Here is a 22,803-nt window from a genome sequence, read left to right as displayed (position 1 = left end):
ATACATCGACTTACTAACGTTGTACTCATTAGATAACTTGCAGATTCACCTCTGGTATTTATCTCTCACAGAGGGTATAGGCTGACCAGATTCCAAAGAGAAAAAACCGGGACACTTCTGTTTACACTTTGTATCTAACTTCATTACTACATTTACGGTTACATTCGTTGTCAGTTATAGTGATATTTTGAAATCGTTAATAGGCCCATGACGATGCAGCAGCTGCAAAACCCATGGCAAGAATGTGTCTTCAATTTGTGTATTGGAATGGAACATGCAGGTACATTACATACAAAAAAATTCTTTTCTTTAGAAATAAAAAAAGACTGATATATACTTTTTATTGTAATAGCGCAGATATATTTTCTGCCATGTTTATTCACTTGTTAGGTATTTAGGCACAATCTATTAATCCTAAAAAGTGTACCACATTATTAATGAGTAATTATATAGGAAATTTCAGATGTAGTTTGATTACCAACCAATTTTCGGTAAGCACTGCTAACACACGCCGCATCACTCACATTCTTCACAATATTAACTTCCATATGGCTGCAGTCCCGTTAGGAGAAATGGCCATTTATATATCCTTGGGTTTTGCTTTTACTTGTCTCGAGACCATGAAGTGGAACGTCGGCAAGTTAGAGGCGGAGGTAGGTAATACCTGCTTTTCTTTTCAACATATCCCTAACTTTTTCTTTAGGCATGACATGAGTTGAACCAAATGTGGTCAGCCTATAGTGGGTATTATGAAAATATATATTTCTATTACGTTTTACTTCTAGGATACTTGTTTTTCGCAAATATTTAATTAAATGTGGAATATTATTGTCCGCATTTTGTTTGTCGATTAAAAACCGGGACAATTATGTGTCCCTAATGATTTTCTCAGGGCACCAGGACATTTGTGTGAAAAACTGGGCCGGCCGGGGTGGCCGAGCGGTTCTAGGCGCTTCTGTCTGGAACCGCGCGACCACTACTGTCGCAGGTTCGATTCCTGCCTCGGACATGGATGTGTGTGATGTCCTTAGGTTAGTTAGGTTTAAGTAGTTCTAAGTTCTAGGGGACTGATGACCGCAGAAGTTAAGTCCCATAGTGCTCAGAGCCATTTGAACCATTTTTTTTAAATCTGGACTGGTCTGGCAACACTGGGACGTCTGGTCAACCTTAGAAAGGACAACACATTTATGTTTATGCACTTTATATCGCAAGTTTACTTTACGCAGAGAAGTAGACACAAGTGATCGTAACAGAGCACAAACCATTACTATTATCGGCAACTCCGCATTGGTGCGTAGGAGGGGGAGTGGAGAGAGGGGTGAGGGGGAGCAAGACGACAGTTTGGGGAGGACGGTACGCATGAGCGGTTAACAATCGGTTAAACAATCATTCGGTTGACCGACGTTCGGATAATCGACACTGCACTGCACTTTTTTTTTTCAATCAGAAAATTGCAACAAAGTGTAGACTCCCGATTCCATCATTAGCGGAATAACGTATCGCCAAATGATATAAGGTCAAACTCTTCTTTCCCACTGGAGTTCACCGGCAGGAAAAACATCTCCATGCAAACCGAGCTATGCATCGTTAGGTAACTCTGCCCCAGCTCTGACCGGAAGCGTTCTTGATGCGGCCGATAAGCGCGAAAGCGACGGCCTATTATTTCTGCTCGCCGCTGCAGAGGTGTCACTGTGGGAAAGAGCTCTCGCTACTTGCTGATAATCGGCGACCCGGGAGTTGCGCCACGGAGCAGACGACCGGCGCATATAAGGGCGAACGAGCACCAGCCGCCGCCATTGGCTGCAGCATCGGCAACGAGGACGGACTTGGAGACACGTGCAGGTGGGTTCGCACAAAACGCGATCTTTCCTTAAGGCTGTGTTGGCCCTCTCACAGGCGCATCGATACGGCGTTGGCCGCTTTTTTTAGCCTGATCTACACGCAATGTTTTGTCGTCAGTTTTGCATTGTCAAGCCAGATTTCTCAAATAGAACGTTACGTGTGGACGGAAGTTTGACAGTCTCTCATGAAATGAATGAAGCTTGACAAAGTCGCAAAACACTCGTGTGCTGGAGCTTTGTGTGTATGCAAGATTGCCAACAAGTCGGTGCATTAAGACGCTCAAACTTCAGCTCAGCTACCAGTCTACTCTCACTGACGCTAGAGTGTCCAAGTGTTATTTTAGTGCGTGTAGTAGCGAAAGAAAATGTCATACTTACGACACTTGAATCATGAAATATTCATTTTCCTTGCCTCTTACATGTAAAATCTGAAGTTTACCATAACCGAGTCAAGAAAAACAAGTCATACGCCGGTTTTGTTAATAACTACGAGGAAGTGGATCCTAAAGAACAAAAGAGGTGGTTAATTAAAAGATCAACTCATCTGGGACATTTTATTGCAAAGAGAGTGCGAAAATAGAAGCGATCCTTCTTTGTAATAATTTTATTTGCTCTCCTACTTGATTGTCGAAGACCAGCATTCGAGAAAATCTTGTTCAAACATAGAACGCCGTTCGTTCTAACGATGAATTTGATGCTTGCGGGAAATATATAGTGCATAAATTAAGTGATCTTATAGGGAACCAACATATATTTGCACGAAAGTTCGTTATTGATGTAATGGTTTTAGCTGAATAACTGGAAGCATTAAGGAAAGGCTTTACAGTTATTAACTGTGCTGGTTCTTTCGGAAGACAGAGTTTAATGCAACAGCTAACAGTCAGAAGCGCCATTACAACACTCGGCATTTCTTTGCATGAACACATCTCATGATTAATGACCATATTCTGATATCCCATCTAAAGCCTATTGCTAACGGCGCATTTTTGAAACTGCTCAGTTTTCTTGTGGCACTAATCTCAGCTATAACATGTACGTTTACTGAAGCTAGAGGATGAACGAGACGCTGACCTCTTGAGATGTGTCTTTTTGATTTCTCTGTCAGAATTCCTGTTTGTTCTCTATCTAATGGATCCTGTAGACCATGGGTTGTCACACGGTTGTAAGTGTACCACTGGCGGTACGCAGGGCCATTTCAAGTATTCCGTGTACAAGTAAACAAAACACCATTATAAGTAAAATTGTTCTCTTGTGTTACTGTATTTTTAAAGTAACTTAATAGTGAGAAAACTCATTGATAAAAGTATCATTCGTATATTGTTGTTTACCACAGAATGATTACTTTTTACTCTACAGAGGACATAAGAGGGTCGGATTGTACCAACCCAACCCCTGCCTTCATTAGTCGTCGCTGCAATGGCCGGGAACGATTGATTTCGTTTTGACGATGGCGACATTTTGATCTAGTCTTGTCGTTGGTTACAGTAAAATTTTCGTGCCGCTTTGCAACTGCTGTCAACTTATTTGTTGTTCCAATGAGTGGCGATGCAATAGTCATTATGCAGCGAACAGTTTATTGTTGTTACTGTCACCCTCTTTGGCGTTGCATTAAATGGCGTCGTGAAACGAAGAAAGCTTGCGTCTGGAACCGGAGTGAGCGTATTACAGCAAGCTGATTCTTGACTACAAAAAATGCGACGCGGAGTTTCACTTGATTGCGTGACTTACACGTGATAGTGTTCTAAGTTAACCGTGAAGTGATTTTTAAGCCTCACACTTCCAGGGATGCAGTTAAAAAACCTAACCCAACTCCAAACCGCAAATATGATGAAATCTACTGCAATTTAGCTTTACACTAAAGACCGGTACAGAAACCAGTGATACCCAGTTCTCCGATGCACTGTATGCTCATAGGCGCCATCAAAGATGTAACCAAACTGAGGTAGTGGCCTTTTTTCATACGAAATCTGCGTTTTGCAACAAATAATCCAAATGAATGGCAAATTTTGTTAACGCTGAAATTAACTTGATAAAAACCTCATACGCGTACATGGCTAGTTTTAGAACTGTAAAGGAACGTCAACTTCACATCCACACCTTGGAGTTCGTTCAGAATTGAACAAACTATAGTGCTACGCCCAACTTTCCAAAAATTTCAAGTGGTACGCAGTAACAGAAAGTCTGGGAACCCCTGCTGTAGACCACTTCATTTTCCTTGCAATATAAATGGCACAGCGAGCAAGGTCATCTCACTCAATTGTTCTTTTAATTAGAGCCAGACATTGTAGCTTCTCTATTTCTAGACGCTGCAAGGTCGTCCGCATATACCTTCTGAAATTATGTAAGATGTGTTGAAACGTTCGGCCATGCTTCATTGTGGAATTCATACCGACGCAGCAGTGATCGTCAAACTACGTAAAACAGAATTCAGTTACCACAACGTGAAAGCATAATTATATTGGGACAATCAGACAAACGTCTGGTTTCATTTGGAATAAAGTGCAACACAGTCCTGAAAAGCTTGCATCTCGTAATTTTGCCGCTGGGCTTAAACAGTGAGTAGTCCGTACTGGACCCAAAACGTCACATTTAAGGGCGTGCGTAGCGTATCATGAACAACGCGCCAGACCCATGCGTATTACTCATGAACCAGGGATTAAAAACAATAATTATACTCCTGAACGACAATAACTTCTCTGTGTGTGACATGTCACACCAAAATATTTAGCGGTGAAGTTCTCAAACATCCTCGATACACGACGTAGTCAACAGCGTACAAACTCTTTCATGATGTTTGAACTTTACTCAGCTTCTTTTACGAGGCGCTGGAAACGTAACAAAACGTTATTTACTACGGAAAGGCCTGCGCGTGCACACACTCACACACGACGCATTGGCCACGTCACGGGCTATGCAAAGTGCTTTTTACTTCTTGGAAGCAAATGTAGACGTTTGGGAGTCGTAAAGCGTTACGATAGCGGACGGGATGTTTGCCTGTCGGAGCCGGGACAGGCCGCAGTTTGAAATGTGGGAGGAACCGCGAAGCTCTTTCTGAGTCTTCGCGCGTTGGTTGTAGACAACTGGCAGCAGATATTTACAAATTTACAGAACTTTTTGTGTGGTGACGAGCCCTTATTGAAACATGCGTCTCTGGTAAATAGGTTTTAAATAGTGCTCGACCTGGATGGTAGACATCGAGCGAATTGGCCCAGTGGCAAGACAGCGGACTCGCAATATTGAGGACGCTAATACCTTACCAGCCATCCAAATTTAGGTTGTCCGTAATTTCTCTAAACAACGTAATAGCTTAGTCAACGAAGACCAGAGAAGTTCAATTAGGAGAAAGAAGTCGTATAATCGCACATTGATAGAAGGTAGTGCCATGAGTAACAAGCTAAAAGTCCTGACCAGTGGGGAATGAGCGTTAGGGTGCGAAGGGGCCAAAGTGTTTAAAGGTCACATTGTTAGGTTTATCTTGGATAACTCGAAAAGCGCCGTTTCCAGTGAAAATGTTTCCTATAAGAATCTTTAACTACATTAAATACCCTACAGAAACATTCTATTTATTTTTTCTCGAGGAATCATACAGTGAAGCGCCAAAGAAACTGGTACAGACATGCGCATCCAAATACACAGATATGTAAATAGGCAGCATACGGCGCTGCGGTCGGCAACGCCTATATAAGACAACAAGTGTCTGGCGCATTCTTAGGTCCGTTATTGCTGCTACAATTGGAGGTTATCAAGGTTTAAGTGAGTTTGAACGTGGTGTTATAGTCGGCACACGAGCGGTGTGACACAGGATCTCCGAGGCAGCGATGAAGTGGGGATTTTCTCGTACGACCATTTCACGAGTGTACAGTGAATATCAGGAATCCGGTAAAACATCAAATCTCCGACACAGCTGAGGCCGGAAAAATATCCTGCAAGAACGGAACCAACGACGATTGAAGAGAAACGTTCAACGTGATAGAAGTGCAACCTTTCCCCAGATTGCTGCAGATTTCAATGCTTGTCCATCAACAAGTGTCAGTGTGCAAACCATTCAACGAAACATCATCGATATGGGCTTTCGGAGCCGAATGCCCAATCGTGTAGCATTGATGACTGCACGACACAAACCTTTACGCCTCGCCTGGGCCCGACTACACCGACATGGGGCTGTTGGTGACGGGAAACATGTTACCTTGTCAGACGAGTATCGCTCCAAATCCTGTCGAGCAGATGGAAGTGCACGGGTATGGAGACAACCTCATGAATACATGGACCCTGTATGTCAGCAGGGAACTGTTGAAGCTCGTGGAAGCTCTGTAATGGCGTGGGACGCGTGCAATTGGAGTGATATGGGACCACTGATGCATCTACATACGACTCTGACAAGTGACACGTCCGTAAGTATCCTGTCTGTTCATCTGTATCCGTTCATGTCCATCGCATTCCGACGGACTTTGGCAATCCAGCAGGACAATGCGACACTCCACACGTCCAGAGTTGCTACAGAGCGTCTCCAGGAACATTCTTCTGAGTTTAAATACTTCCGCTGGCCGCCAGACTCCCCAAACATGTACATTATTTAGCATATCTGGGATGCCTTGCAACGTGCTGTTCAGAAGAGATCTCCACCTCCTCGTACTCTTACGGATTTATGAACAGCCCTGTAGGATTCATGGTGTCAGTTCCCCCCAGGACTATTCAGACATTAGTCGAGTTCATTCCATGTCATGTTGCGGCACGTCTGCGTGGTCGCGGGGGCCCTACGCGTTATTAGGCAGGTGTACTAATTTCTTTGGTTCTTCAGTGTAGTTTCCGCATTGCAGGGGATGCAAAAATCACGGATTGTTGAAAATATTGTTTCAACGTTATTAAATCAATATATGAATGAATCAAGGAGCAATTAGAACAGGAGTTAGGGGAACATCAGGGAGGTTTCTGACCATGGAGAAGCTGTGCAGAGCAGATAATTAGTTTAAAATTGATTATCGCATACTACAAGAAATGGAACAAACCTCTGGCAATAACATTTGTAGATTTTAAGAAGTAATATCACTGTCTTCACAGACCTTCAGTATTAAAAATTTTAAGAAATCTAGGACTCCATCCAAAACTAATTAAAATAATACAACTCACTCTAACCAATACCAAATCAAAACTGAAGTTTATAGGAGAAATTTCGGAACCATTCCTCATAAAAACTGGCTTAAGACAAGGTGACTGCCTATCACCATTACTGTTCAACTGTGCACTGGAATACATAATGAGAGAATGGTACAAGGACAACCCAAAGAGAATAAGAATTGGAAGTGCAAAAGATGATATTAGCTTAAACTGCTTGGGATTCGCTGATGATCTTGCTCTCCTAGCCAACACTGTTCAAGAAGCCAGGCAACAAGTGAAATCACTACAAGAAATAGCAGAGAAAGTAGGCCTTAGAATATCATTTGAAAAAACGGAGATTATGCTAACTGATCCGCCACTTGCAAACAAAATTACAATAGGAGAACAGGAAATCAAAACTGTTGATAAATTTAAATATTTAGGCGAAATAATAACATACAATCTAAATGAGAAGCCATCATGGCAGAACAGAATTAAAAAACTGTACTACGCAAATTACATTACCAAAACTACATACAACAAAAAAGCCTATCTATAGAGGCAAAATTAAAACACTATAAAACAGTTACACAACCAGAAATAACGTATGCAGCTGAAACTATCTTCGAAACAACTAATACAGAAGAAATTGACAGAATACTAAAAATAGAAAGAATAATAATTAGGACATGTATAAATAAACAGTATATAATAAATGGACATTGGAGAATAGCATCAAATGAAACAGTATATAAGAAAATAGAACCAGTCATGAGCACAATCAGGAAGAAACGCATCTCATCCTTTGGACATCTGATGAGAACTCCAGAAAACAGAAAACAGAATTAGTAAAAAAATAATACAAAAATTGAGGAATAGCAAGAACGACATTAAATGGATCACAGAAATTAAGGAAGATATAAAAGAACTTCAAATTACAGTAGATGACCTAAAAAACAAGACAGAGAAAACCAGAATACTGCAAGACCCGCAAACCAGACTACAAATGAAAATCAATAAAAGGAGTACAGGAAGAGTGGTCTCAGATGAAGAAAGAAAGAAAATATCTGAAAGAATGAAGAAATATTGGGCAGACAGAAGAGCAAAACACCTTTCGTATAAGAATAGACTCTAATAATTATATTACCTAAATATCATATTAAGTTATTGTTGAACCAAATTGTATCCCTGTGTGACAACTTGTTTAGAACTTTGTATTTTTGACTAGAGTGGTCCAATGAAGCCCATAAAATAAATAATAATAATAATAATAATAATAATAAATCAATATTTATTTTTTAATGAAGTTGATTAAAGAGCCATATTAAAGGCTATGTTGTGTTGTTCCTGTTGTGCAACTGAGCACAGGTTTGGGGGGCGGGGGGCGGGGGGCAGTGGATGATGGAGGAGCGAGGAAATGTAGGTCACAGGATTACGGTCAGCGCTTTTCTCCTCCATACGTGAACTTACACACCCCTTCTGTTAGGAATTTTAATGTGTTGTTCGTGGCATTCCCTCCCACGACCGTCCAAAAATTTGTGAGTACACGATTTCTTCCCCTGATTTTCCTTGACTGGACTAAAAGGTGAACGCCAGGATGCTTCCTTTGAAAGGGCCCGGCTGACTTACATCAGCTGCTACAATGAATTGTAGGCAGCAGGATCTGATACGATAATTGGTGATGTACCTCTGACCACCAGGTGACAGCTATCCAATGGCGCTACGTAAATCTCCTCACAGTGCCTTCTAAGCAAGACAGTCCATTCGTAAGACGGGACAACTGTGCAGCTAGTCCGACGCGTTCGAGTCGAGCCATGATTCATTATCATCATTCGGCAACTCCGGGAGACTGTTACGCCTAGATGGATTGACCCCAACGAGTTAACGGAGATCAGTTCATAATAAAAGAACATCATGCCCAGTGGAAACTGAAATTGTTGGGCACACATAATAACGAGTTCTATCTGGGACAGATATGGGGGTCTCGGTGGCCACTGGAGTACAGGGCTATTACAAATGATTGAAGTAATTTCATAAATTCACTGTAGCTCCATTCATTGACATATGGTCACGACACACTACAGATACGTAGAAAAACTCATAAAATTTTGTTCGGCTGAAGCCGCACTTCAGGTTTCTGCCGCCAGTGCGCTCGAGAGCGCAGTGAGACGAAATGGCGACAGGAGCCGAGAAAGCGTATGTCGTGCTTGAAATGCACTCACATCAGTCATAACAGTGCAAGGACACTTCAGGACGAAGTTCAACAAAGATCCACCAACTGCTAACTCCATTCGGCGATGGTATGCGCAGCGTAAAGCTTCTGGATGCCTCTGTAAGGGGAAATCAGCGGGTCGGCCTGCAGTGAGCGAAGAAACGGTTGAACGCGTGCGGGCAAGTTTCACGCGTAGCCCGCGGAAGTCGACGAATAAAGCAAGCAGGGAGCTAAATGTGCCACAGCAGACGGTTTGGAAAATCTTACGGAAAAGGCTAAAGCAGAAGCCTTACCGTTTACAATTGCTACAAGCCCTGACACCCGATGACAAAGTCAAACGCTTTGAATTTTCGGCGCGGTTGCAACAGCTCATGAAAGAGGATGCGTTCAGTGCGAAACTTGTTTTCAGTGATGAAGCAACATTTTTTCTTAATGGTGAAGTGAACAGACACAATGTGCGAATCTGGGCGGTAGAGAATCCTCACGCATTCGTGCAGCAAATTCGCAATTCACCAAAAGTTAACGTGTTTTGTGCAATCTAACGGTTTAAAGTTTACGGCCCCTTTTTCTTCTGCGAATAAAACGTTACAGGACACGTGTATCTGGACATGCTGGAAAATTGGCCCATGCCACAACTGGAGACCGACAGCGCCGACTTCATCTTTCAACAGGATGGTGCTCCACCGCACTTCCATCATGATGTTCGGCATTTCTTAAACAAGAGACTGGAAAACCTATGGATCGGTCGTGGTGGAGATCATGATCAGCAATTCATGCCATGGCCTCCACGCTCTCACGACTTAACCCCATGCGATTTCTTTCTGTGGGGTTATGTGAAAGATTCAGTGTTTAAACCTCCTCTACCAAGAAACGTGCCAGAACTGCGAGCTCGCATCAACGATGCTTTCGAACTCATTGATGGGGACATGCTGCACCGAGTGTGGGAGGAACTTGATTATCGGCTTGATGTCTGCCGAGTCACTAAAGGGGCACGTATCAAACATTTGTGAATGCCTAAAAAAACTTTTTGAGTTTTTGTATGTGTGTGCAAAGCATTGTGAAAATATCTCAAATAATAAAGTTATTGTAGAGCTGTGAAATCGCATCAATCATTTGTAATAACCCTGTAATTCATCATCACACAGACAGTTCATAGAGACACGTGCCGTTTGTGGATGAAAGTTCGCTTGTCGAAAAACGGTATTTTCGTATGAAAGGTGTTACAGTATCCATCGCTGTACACAATGTGACGCCATTCATCAGCAGTCAATGCTTCCCGGTCGCGGCACCAGTTCAAAAGAGGCGTTTGAGTTATGATGAACACGGAAACCTACGCGTGGGAAAGTAACTCTTCAGTTCGGCTACTGTTATTCTCCGATAAATGTTGCGGGATGACACAGAATATTGCAGGGAGACCATTACTTGTTGTCAGATGACAGGCGCAGATGTGAATAGTTTACGAAGTGCTTAGTGAAAAATACAACGATCCCCTCTCGTGGTTGTCAGACGTGGACGACAGAAATCTCGACGACATTTATGCCTGCACTTGCCTTCCCATGCAGTAGATCTGAAACATCACGGCACTGTGACATCCGAAAGCCCCACAAATCTGGATATTACAAATATTACACGACTCGACCAGCTGGCCAAATGGAGGCCCACAATGAAGCCCCATTTCAAATTTTCTAAGGTGCTGATAACGCTGTCTCACACGGATGAGTAGTATCTCCACGTCGTTCGTGACGATCAGTCAACATTTCACACTGCTCATGTCCCTTATATACTCTGTCAGGCCTAGTAACACAATAAACATCAACATCATCAATGTCCTCTGGTGGCCGTTCTGTGTGACACAGAGAACTGAAACATTAATCACTTACATAATCGCCGGCCGTTGTGGCCGAGCGGTTCTAGGCGCTTCAGTCTGAAACTGCGCGACTGCTACGGTCGCAGGTTCGAATCCTGCCTCGGGCATGGATGTGTGTGATGTCCTTAGGTTAGTTAGGTTTAAATAGTTCTAAGTTATAGGGGACTGATGACCTCAGATGTTAAGTCCCATAGTGCTCAGGGCCATTTGAACCATTTGAACTTACATAATCGTCGAAATTACGTTGACATCCGAACATGTCTTCTGCATGGGTTACTTTTTTTGTTATGCTGTGTATTTGCCACTTCGTGGCATTTAGGGTAACGAACTATAAAAGCAGAGGTTCTGTGGGTGATATCTTGCCCCTACTGAGAATTTTTCCTCTCAGCATTTGAGCCTCTATGTTAAATTGTAGCTCATGGTCTGAGTGTTGTGTTGTCCTAATCATTATCATTTTCTCCTCATCAATGCGCAAGTCGCCGAAGTGGCGTCAAATCGAAAGACTTGCACCCGGCGAACAGTCTACCTGACGGGAGGCCCTAGTCACATGACATTTACATTAAGGAAAATATTTGGCCCCAAGAGGAACAGCCATAGGAATGGAGAACTTGCAGACTTATTCTTACAAGCTGATATTGGTCAAAGGATGAAGAAGAGAACACTGATGTGGGCAAGACATCTAATTAGTATGGGAGAGGAAAGAACACCGCGAGTAGCACTCTGAGGATCCGTGGATGGCAGAGGGGGCCGACGAAGGCCACGGACAAGATGGAAGAATGATGTCGACAGGAATACGGAGGCTATGGGGCTGAGGACAGGAGGATGGTCCACGAAAGCCAGGAACAGAAAGACTGCAGCAGGAAAGTATAGAACGCATCTTGTATATCAGGCCAAAGTGACAGTTATGAAGAAGAAATGAGTAAATAATGAATGAATAAATAAATGAAAGGCAATTGTTATCATAACTATTCTCGTCGTTGAATACTGCTACTGTTGTATAAAAAAGGGTGGTTTGTTTGTGTTTTATAAATGTAGTTCTATTTTACGCGGCTGCACTTGACAATGGAAGCTCACCGACCTAAGAGCTACATCTTAAAGTCGCGCACTGTATTTATCATTATATGCATGAGATGATGATGGTGAACCCGTATGTATTTTTTCCGACAAAAAATGTACCGACATCTCAAGATCACGATGTGGCGGTGTCATGCCTCTCACGCTACTCGATCTCAAGTCTCTCTCTTTGCTTGATTTTAAGGCACTGTGCGCTGGGAATGAAACCTTGTACACATGTTTTTCCCCTGACATTTCAAACTGACACTGATACAGAGCATTTCCTGTATCCTCCTGGATACCGTGATATGTTAGTAACTAAAATATTAACTCAAACAATGGAAAATCCAGGATGGAATAATGAGAATATTATGAAAAGTATAGATTGCAGTTCCCCATATAGCAGAGTTGTTGAGTCGCAGACAGACACAACAAAATGACTACTAAACACGTAAGCTTTGGGCCAGATACCTTCTTCCGGAACAGACAACGCACACATACACATTCACGCAAAGGCAACTGACAAACACATAACCTCTGTCTCTGGCTTCCGGGATCAGTCTAGCCCCGGCAGCCAGAGACAGTAAAATAACAAATGATGGTCCTGTGCGTAGTTCCGGTAAACCCCACTTAATGTCAGTCCTTGTCACCATCTCCATAATCCCTGCGGCTAACTGTCCCTGGACTACAAAATAATTTCATAATTGCCCATGTTTTGATTAGACATAGTACCTCGCAAGATGGCTGATATGATAATAAACTATTTCAGTAGATTGAAAAGTGATTGGCGATAATTTCCGCGCAAACAAAGCTACAGAAACTGAGGTAACCTAGGAAAAAGGCTACCAATCCAACCGACCGTTGCCAAAACTGTACGTTGAGGCACTCTTTAAAACCGCGTGCAATGTATGTCATCGCTCCGACTCGATGAAACCACGTATCTTCCAGGAATTCAGGGAGGTCATTTTCAAATATCATTTTCTAAATCATCCCCATTTCAAATCTCGGGAAACGCAGCCTCTCATTTATGAGTGTGTTCTAAACTAAACAAATGTGCAAGGATATGATGATATATTTCGCCTGAAAAATGTTTGGCATAGCAAATTTTGGAAAGACAACGATTTGTGTGTTTTACAGCAGTACCAAAAAGGATGTATTCGTTGCGAGACCGACAAAGCAGAAATCATTAGATAGATCAATTATTTTCAGGGTGCCTTGAGAGCTATTATGAATGTTCATTTCTGCAGAATTTAATAGTGAATAAATTATGGAGTAGTTAGTGCCAGTTATGACAGTCACGCATATTTTCAGTTTGAAAACGTCTAGCAAGCCCTCATATTTTTTAATCTCTTCTGAGACATTCATAGTGTATATAAGTTCGGAGTTGATGCAAGTACTAAAACCGTTCGAGGCATTATGACTACCTCTGCGTCGAGAAGCAGTAATTATGTAACTGCCTTGACGCACGATGATCCACATTCTATAGTAAGCACTAAAAAGTATTATCTGTACCTATATTCGCATTACTCCATTCCGGCGTCTTCCATGTCAGTTACGCAGCTATTTCATTCGTTAGTAGTGGAGTATACCAGTGCATGTTCTTGCGTGTTCAAGTACAAACCAGTCTCGCTGGATCGACAGTGCCGTCATTTTTGGAACAAGAAGAAGGTAGAGCTCCCAGATAGGTGGCGTACATTAGTCGACCACAGTATTACTGCGCCTGGGAAATGAGGGCACTTCGGTCGGCTTATCGTGAGTTTTTATCGTGAATTTCAAAATGGCACGCTGAAACACTTGATATGCAAAACGGTCTTGAAATCATTCACAGTGCCATGCGTTTTCCTTAGCCACCACTGTACTTTTTTAAGACAGTCAAGTTCGGAGTTGATGCACATACTAAAACCGTACGAAATCGTTGAATAATGTAATCACAATGCATAATGTGGTCAATTCGACAGAAGAATCACTATTTTCAGGTCATTATAGACACTGTGACGGACATAGCTCATCTTTTGTATTTGTGTGTGTGTGTGTGTGTGTGTGTGTGTGTGTGTGTGTGTGTGTGTGTAGGGGGGCGGGAGGAGCAGAATGTTCAGAAAATGCAAGCCGCTTTCTCTATTCCCTTTCAGGGCATGGATCTATGACCTTCCGGAAATAAAGCCAAATGAGGCGTAAAAAGTCTTCCGATGCCTGAATAAATGAAATATGGTGTGAAATTATGTTGATTCAGCCGGCCGGAGTGGCCGTGCGGTTCTAGGCGCTACAGTCTGGAACCGCGAGACCGCTATGGTCGCAGGTTCGAATCCTGCAGCGGGCATGGATGTGTGTGATGTCCTTAGGTTAGTTAGGTTTAAGTAGTTCTAAGTTCTAGGGGACTGATGACCTCAGAAGTTGAGTCCCATAGTGCTCAGAGCCATTTGAACGATTTTATGTTGATTCAATAATAATAATCAAAGTTTGAGGGAAAGTTATAAAGAAGATACTTGCTAAATTGATGTATGGAGGATGTGTAAGGGATTTCCAGCGAAACTTCCGCTCCGTAGTAGAAACATGTCGCTGGGCGCATACGTTACAAGATTGTCTCGACTACGCTGCAGAAGTTTCGCTGGAAAACCCTTACACAGTTCCTACCTTTCCCCAGGCGAATTCTGTATTTTCGGAGTTCTGAAGAAAGGCATTAGAGCAGGCGATTTGCTTCGGACGAAGAGGTGCATGCCTGGGTACAATCGTGGTTCCGTAGACGACCGCAAGCATTCTACCATAGAGGCATCGACCCTTTTGTTTCCTGCCTCGTTTTCATTTGATTTTCCTTACAATAACGTGCAGGAATGCTAAAGGTCACTGCTGGGTACAGATGAACTAGCTATTCGTACCTACTGCCCATCTGTCGTCCTACTAGATGCCTCAAGGAAGTAGTGTCAGTACGGTCCTGTCTGTTACACGCTGTCACGGTGTACAGAATTGTAACAGTTTATCTCTTTTTCTAGCTTAGTTGCGCCAAAACCTTATCGAGCCTGCGCAGTCCAATGGTATGCGGACGGTGGGCTTGGGAGGAGCTATAACTACGAGTACTGTCAGCGAGAATTCTCACCCGACACCAAATCAGGATATTTGAAAGTAGCTACATCTGGAAGGCTCCACTCCAGCCGGAAACAAGGTCACTCTAGCTTCAAAAAGCGACTACGCCTATCGTTTTTGTGCAAAAAGTTTCGAATTTCCTAATTTTGTAATCATCATTGAGACCGACTGCCATAGATTGCGTCTTTGGTGACATTCACGGAATTCATATTCAAGAAGAGCAGAGTTCAAATCCCAATCCAACGAACCTGAGCAGGCCGCTGTGGCCGAGCGGTTCTGGGCGCTTCAGTCGGGAACCACGCTGCTGCTGCGGTCGCATGTTCGAATCCTGCCTCCGGTACGGATGTGTGTGATGTCCTTAGGTTGGTTAGGTTTAAGTAGTTCTAAGTCTAGGGGACTGATGACCTCAGATGTTAAGTCCCATAGTGCTTAGAGCCATTTGAACCATTTTGAACCAGCCTGATTCAATTTGTCTGGATATTTCCTAAGACATTTAAGGCAAATGCCTGGAGATATCTTCCGCTTCCATGTCCATTTAGATAATAGAGAACGCGATAGAGAGAGAGAGAGAGAGAGAGAGAGAGAGAGAGAGACGGAACACTTCTGCTTTCCCTGAGTGCGGTGTTGGACTGGGATCCAGTCTCTACTCCCTTGGCAAATTAAATGAGCGCATTAACGACAACGACGGAAAGGGGCGAATTCAAATCTCGCCTCGTGTTGGAAATAAAACGCAGTGTACGACTCTCCATAAAATATTTGTGAAATAAATTTCCTGTCTCAAGCATAACAGAGATACCATCATGAAGGGCGTTCAATAAGTAATGGAACTCATTCCTGGTTGAAAAAATGGGAAATTTGTTGCGGGACTTTGTGAAATATTCCCGCTTCGGACCCTGTAGTTTCATGAAGTTCAGATTGGTGGTGATACTATAAGTAGCCTTGAACATGGCGTCTGTAACCGAGGTGCGTTACAAGCAGAGAGCTGTCAGTAAGTTTGTTTTAGCGGAAGACCAGAGCACCGCAGACATTCATAGGCGCGCAAACGTGTCCGATCTTCTGCGTGCAGGCCGGCCGTACACAGCTGAGACTCCTGCAATGTTGGAACGAGCGGATTCTGTCATTCGAGGCGATCGACGAATCACAATCAGTAAGACCTCGCTGCTCCGCTGGAAGTATCTGTTGGCAGTGCTGACACACTCATCCACCACGTGGGGTACTCAAAGGGGTGTGCCAAATGGGTTCCTCGCCACCTAAGAGAAGACCATAAAGGGCAACGTAGGACCATCTGTGCGAAATCACTTGTGCGTTACGAGAATGATTGTGACAAGTTTTCGTCGAACGTCTTTACAGTCGACGGAACTCGGTGTTATGCATTTGAACCGGAAACGAAACAGCATTCACTGTGAATTGCGTCACACCACCTATAGTACAAAGAAAAGATCATTGCTGCACTCTCAGCTCGTAAAGTCATGGTAACAGAATTCTGGGACTCTTAAGGGCTTACTCTGTTTGAAATCCTCCCTCATGGTACAATGATCAACTCTGAAATGTATAGTGCTACCCTCAGAAAATTAAAGAAACTACTTCAGCGTGTTCATCGCCACAAAAATGCAAACCAACTTCTCCTTCTCCAGGACAACGCAAGGCCTCACACAATTCTATTCACGAGACAGGAGCTCACAAAACTTCAGTGGACCGTTCTTCCTCGTCCCGGATCTCGCGCCTTCGGATTTTCATCTATTTGGCCCAATGAAGGATACACTTCACAGTAAGCAGTGCATGGATGACAGGGAAGTTACTAATGCATCAAGACGGCGATTCCTACGTCGACCAGTAGGGTGGTACCATGCGAGCATACTGGCCCTTTTAGTGAGGTAGCATTGGCAGTCGCATTGAACGGAGATTATGTTGAAAAATAGAGTGAGGAACAATATGGTGCCAGAATGATATTTTCACTCCGCAGCGGAGTGTGCGCTGATATGAAACTTCCTGGCAGATTAAAACTGTGTGCCGGACCGAGACTCGAACTCGGGACCTTTGCCTTTCACGGGCAAGTGTTGTACCATCTGAGCTACCCAAGCACGACTCACGCCCACTCCTCACAGCTTCACTTCTGCCAGTACCTAGTCTCCTACCTTCCAAACTTTACAGAAGCACTTGCCCGCGAGAGGCAAAGGCCCCGAGTTCGAGTCTCGGTCCAGCACACAGTTTTAATCTCCCAGGAAGTGTAATAATACGGTGTATTGGAGTCTTGAATAAAACCAACTTGCTCTCAGAAAAAAAATATGTTGCATTTCTTATTGGACACCCCACGTATCTTTGTAAGCACAGTATGTAAATTCTGAAGCTATTGTAAATGCAAGGTACACTGGCAGCCTTGTTACCAGCCGCAAATCAACTACGACTTTTCTACGCAAGTAGATGGTTTCTGGAACGCGCAGCTGTGGTGCACAGACTCCCGCTGAAGTATTACTTTGCGCTTTATAGTGGCTATTTTGGCGAAACAAAGACAGTGGAATAAATGGAAAACTTAAAAAATATAATCTTTCTTCGTCTTTTCATAGCACTTCTCTTACGTCAGCGTACATTTCGAAGTCACAGGGTCGTTATGAAATGATTTTTCTTTACTATGCCAGTAGGCAAGAAATGCGTTATTGTGCACACTTAATTGCAATTTACCAAATTGTGGTGGATTATACAAGGAATTACAAAAAATATCTATATATTTTGTTAAATTTCGCGAGAATACTATAAATTATTACAACAGTCCACATATATTCTTCTGCAATTGTGCTTATATTCCACCATAATTGAAATTCCACTTAACTGCCACAGATACTGGTTTCTGGCAGGCTGACATCGCAGTGAAGATCCTTACATAACGGCTAAAGTCCTGATGATGAAACTGTGACTTCAGAGACGCCCTCAGTCATAATAAAAGCGCTATGAAAATACAATAAATGGATTTGTACATAACTGCTACTCTAAGATTTCCAGTTTACCACAACTTACTGTTGCGCAAAACGAATGCTGAAAAAGAACAGAATTCCTATCGGCGAATTACTTTTCGTTCTGGGGACAGAGTGATATGAGGAGCGCTAAGCACGACGACAGCTTCCTCAATGGTGCGGCCTTGAAGTCACGGGGCAGTACAGTAGCACCTCATTTAGCGCTACTCTCTCCACTAATGTAGCAAACAGTGCCTGTAATTCCCGTTGCGAGCTAATGAGTTTTCCCCTGTGACCCTTCCTCTGTCGCCGCTTGAAATTAACAAAGCAATGTTACATGTATGATTTCTGAGGTTTTCCTGGTGTGAATCGTAGACGATATGTTTCCGGTTATCCATTCGCTGGGTGATGTCATTTTTATACGTAGTATTTCGATGAGCTTTCCAGTCTCTCAAGTAAAAGTTTGCAATAACAGAACTAAATGTATTTTTTTCCTTCCACCATACTAAACATTACCCCAACCACTGTATACGACTGTCAAACAACAATTGCACGTTGAGTACATTTGCAAATTTCATCAAAAAAGTTCCAAATTTCACATTTGCCAACACCGTTAATCACATCTGCTCTTTCAAAGAATTATAAATTATTTATCAATAGCATGTCGTCTAGAAGGACACTGTAAACAGAAATACCGGGAGAATCAGCGTGCTATCTAAATATCAGGATCACCGAGTTACAACTCGTTCTTACTTGTAGGATGCAAGTGTCAATGTTGAGATTGCTCCTCATATTCGTGAAATTCAGACGACCGCATTACATGGAAGAGAAGTTGTGAATTGAAAACTCTCAGGGCCGGCCGAAGTGGCCGTGCGGTTAAAGGCGCTGCAGTCTGGAACCGCAAGACCGCTACGGTCGCAGGTTCGAATCCTGCCTCGGGCATGGATGTTTGTGATGTCCTTAGGTTAGTTAGGTTTAACTAGTTCTAAGTTCTAGGGGACTAATGACCTCAGCAGTTGAGTCCCATATTGCTCAGAGCCAGTTTTTGAAAACTCTCAAAATCACGAAGAATAGATGGACGCAACATAAACTGTAGTGTAGCACTTAACACAGTAGTTTTTATTAGAATAATACTGAGATACGGTGGGTCATCAGTAATTATGTAGGTGACAATGGGGCAAGTGGGTTAATATCTTCATATTTGTGACTGCCATTGAAACGTATGTCGAGGGCTGCACAGCTGTAACTTAGCTAAATCATTGTATAAAATGTTCTCGGGTTTCCAACCACGTCAGTTGCTTAAAACTACACGAGCTTTCGGCCAAGCACTCCTTGGCCATTGTCAAGTGTCATAACACTTGAAAATTTTATTCATTGTTATCACCGAGAGACTCTGCGTTCATACATAGCTAAATCATATTCCGAGTGATCTAGCGCTAGTGCATATTTCTTTTGGTTGTAGATTTCTGTGTGTTTCTCGCTTGCTCTACTCAAATATTCTTCCTGCAGGCTCCTGTTGGCTTTTATATATCAGACAGTAGGCATTCACCTGTTGGAAAAACCTTTTCCTCTATGTTCCTTGTCTTCTGCTTCATTCATATTTTTTTTTAAGAGCTTCTGAGGCAACCTAAGAGTATTCGTTATATTAACGTGTTTAGTTCTTTGTCTTTCCTAAGCTAGGTATGCTCAGTTCGTTCCTAATACACTGCTAGCCACCCAAAATGCAACACCCTGAAGGAACTAAACAAATCAGACGAAATTTTTAGCATGCATTTTCGGCAACGAGAGATATATATGATTAGCATTTCAGCGCATCACGAGTGCCAGGAGCACCACCTGCAAGCGCTATATAAAGAAGAAACAGTAATCTGGAACCATACAGCAAGCTCCCAAGTGTCGCTCCCGCAGGCACCGTCAAGACAAGGTTACACTAATTACAAAAAAAAAAAAAAAAAAAAAAAAATGGTTCAAATGGCTCTGAGCACTATGAGACTTAACATCTGAGGTCATCAGTCCCCTAGAACTTAGAACTACTTAAACCTAGCTAACCTAAAGACATCACACACATCCATGCCCGAGGCAGGATTCGAACCTGCGACCGTAGCGGTCGCACGGTTCCAGACTGAAGTGCCTAGAACCCTCGGGCACATCAGCCGGCTACACTAATTACAAGCCGCAGGGCACGCACAGAGATATTTAGCTGTCATGACCATACGCAAATGAAAGGAGAAGAAATGTAATAATTAATATGGAAAGTACCTTTTTGTTTGCACTCCCCAGTGAACTTCAGAGTATGAATGAACCTGTAGAAACCAAAGTATCATTGGGTGCGTCTCGAAGAAGTGTATTAGAAGCACTTGCTTATTCAATATACATAAACGACTCATTATATAGGGTCAGGAGCACTATATGCGAGTTTCAAGAATATGTAAGGACCCACAAGAGGGTATCGTAAGTATTTCTCCTTGGTTATGGAGTGGCAATGGTCTTCAATAGTGGTTAAGTGGAAAATAATCTCGGTAACTAGATGTCTGTGCGGATGTGGATATCTGCAAATATATCCGCAGTGATACGGATAAAAGCCTTCAACGACATCGACATCTGCAGGTATATCTGCGGACTTCAGGGATAATAGCTGTTACTTTGTAACTAAATGTTCAAGGACAGGACAGCATGCGATTTTCGTCCATTTGGGTTACATGTAATCGATAATAATAATAATTACTTCGTTTTAAGTCACTATTATTACACATATGCAGAGTGCACCCTAATGCCATCGACAAATTTTCTGTGGTTGTCCAGGGTATTTTTTACGCGTTTCTGAATAAGGGCCCGTCGTCTTCGGTGGTCGTTTTATAGCCATGATGCGATACTGATAAACTCGTTTGGATACCCCAGTTACCTTTGTTTCGGTGAAAATACTTTCGTAACAAGTGACGTGTTTATAAGAGGTGTCCAGACCAGCTGCTGTGTGATATTAATTTTTATTTCTTTTGCCTTCCCTGCAGACCTATTTCGGCTAAATTACCGTTATCGAATGACGTATATATTGTCTAGATGGATTGATATATATATAACATCGCCGGCGGGAGTGGCCCTTGCGGTTTTAGGCGCTACAGTCTGGAACCGAGCGACCGCTACGGTCGCAAGTTTGAATCCTGCTTCAGGCATGGATGTGTGTGATGTCCTTAGGTTAGTTAGGTTTAATTAGTTCTAAGTTCTAGGCGACTGATGACCTCGGAAGTTAAGTCGCATAGTGCTCAGAGCCATTTTGAACATATAACATCGTTGTCACCTGTATTTAGACTGTCTTGCCACATTTATTCAATTAAAGTTGTACCTTGTTTGTTATGACCGTAATCTGACATAGTAGCTCCAAAACTGTCGAATTACTGTCACAACAAATTGAGCAGTTCGTAACACAACAAACATAGAACGACAGTCAAAATACAATTAGCAACTATGTTGTACGTATGCCAGTCCATGTAGGAAATATATACATCACTCGGTAATGGCAGTTTACCTGAAACAGATCTGTAGTGAAGTGAAAGAAATGGCACAGAATCTGGACGCTCCTTATAAACATGTCACTTGCTGACATCCTACGCTGCAGGCTCTGTGGAGCATAAACTTTCACTGCAAGCCTGTAATATGCTATCACCAAAACGTACAACTCTGTGTTTCACAGAGTTACGCGGAAACCCTCATAGAGATGCAAAAGTACTGTAACGCCGCTTGCACCGCTGCGGGAACAGCTCAACATAGCGCTACTGTGCCACTCTGCCATCGCATTCAGTGAACTACTCACACGAGGTGCAAATCGGCCAACTCCTCAGACCTCTTCATACTGCTGTGTATCACTACTGCATCGAACAAATATTACTGCCAGCAAAACTATCCCGAGGCAGAATGCAGCAATACTGAATGCAAGCTTGAGGGCGAAGTGTAATGTGAGCAAATTTATTTCCAAACAAGACACAAAGGGTATAACAAAGGCATTTACAGCGATACATTGATAATTTCAGTGCAATTCAGATACAAAGTTGAACGGGGTAAGAAATCAAGTAAAATCCAATGACTCTGTAACGAGACACCAGAGACCATTCTTCCCGTAGACTCAGAAAATGTCCCCGAACTAACTTCGAATTTTTGTCGGTGGTGTTCGGTTTCAGCTTTCATATTGGCTTCAGTGCAGTGTCCTGGAAAAAGTTGATGCGTTCTTGACATCTGCAATGACTAAATCTGGTACCATGATTTTGTTACTGGTTTGCCGCACTGTACACGAAGATCCTGTTTCCGTTCTACCAGCAGCTGCCTTACGGCTCAGTCATCCCTGTTTCGTTTGCGGGAACAGAGCTCACTTATGAATTAACTGCTACGATCGCAGGTTCGAATCCTGCCTCGGGCATGGATGTGTGTGCTGTCCTTAGGTTAGTTAGGTTTAAGTAGTTCTAAGTTCTAGGGGACTGATGACCTCAGATGTTAGGTCCCATAGTGCTCAGAGCCATTTGAACCATCTTGAATTAACCGCAAGCTTGCACAACAGTACCTGAATGTTTCTCTTGGATACTCCAGTCACTGGAATCTTTGTTTCGTTGTCTGTGCCATTCACAACGCAAATGATGTTCGGTATCCAATCAGTGACGTTCTTCTTAAATAGGCACCGAAGCGCCAAGCGACTGGTATAGGCATGCGTATTCAAATACAGAG

The 22,803-nt window shown here is 42.9% G+C and overlaps 1 protein-coding gene across 1 annotated transcript in view; it reads left to right on the top strand.

Moving 5' to 3' along the window:
• The first annotated feature begins 1,812 nt into the window (after positions 1 to 1,812).
• LOC124595538 (acyl-CoA Delta-9 desaturase-like) overlaps positions 1,813 to 22,803 on the top strand; it is a 120,700-nt gene continuing 99,709 nt past the window's right edge. Inside the window, exon 1 of the mRNA XM_047134312.1 lies at positions 1,813 to 1,842. The gene's annotated coding sequence lies outside the window, so the exon portion shown is untranslated. The remainder of the gene's footprint in view (positions 1,843 to 22,803) is intronic.

Source organism: Schistocerca americana, chromosome 2 (genome assembly GCF_021461395.2).
Source record: "Schistocerca americana isolate TAMUIC-IGC-003095 chromosome 2, iqSchAmer2.1, whole genome shotgun sequence".
Lineage (NCBI taxonomy): Eukaryota > Metazoa > Arthropoda > Insecta > Orthoptera > Acrididae > Schistocerca > Schistocerca americana.
The sequence above is the reverse complement of the archived record's forward strand: the minus strand, read 5'-3'. Positions and strand labels throughout refer to the sequence as shown.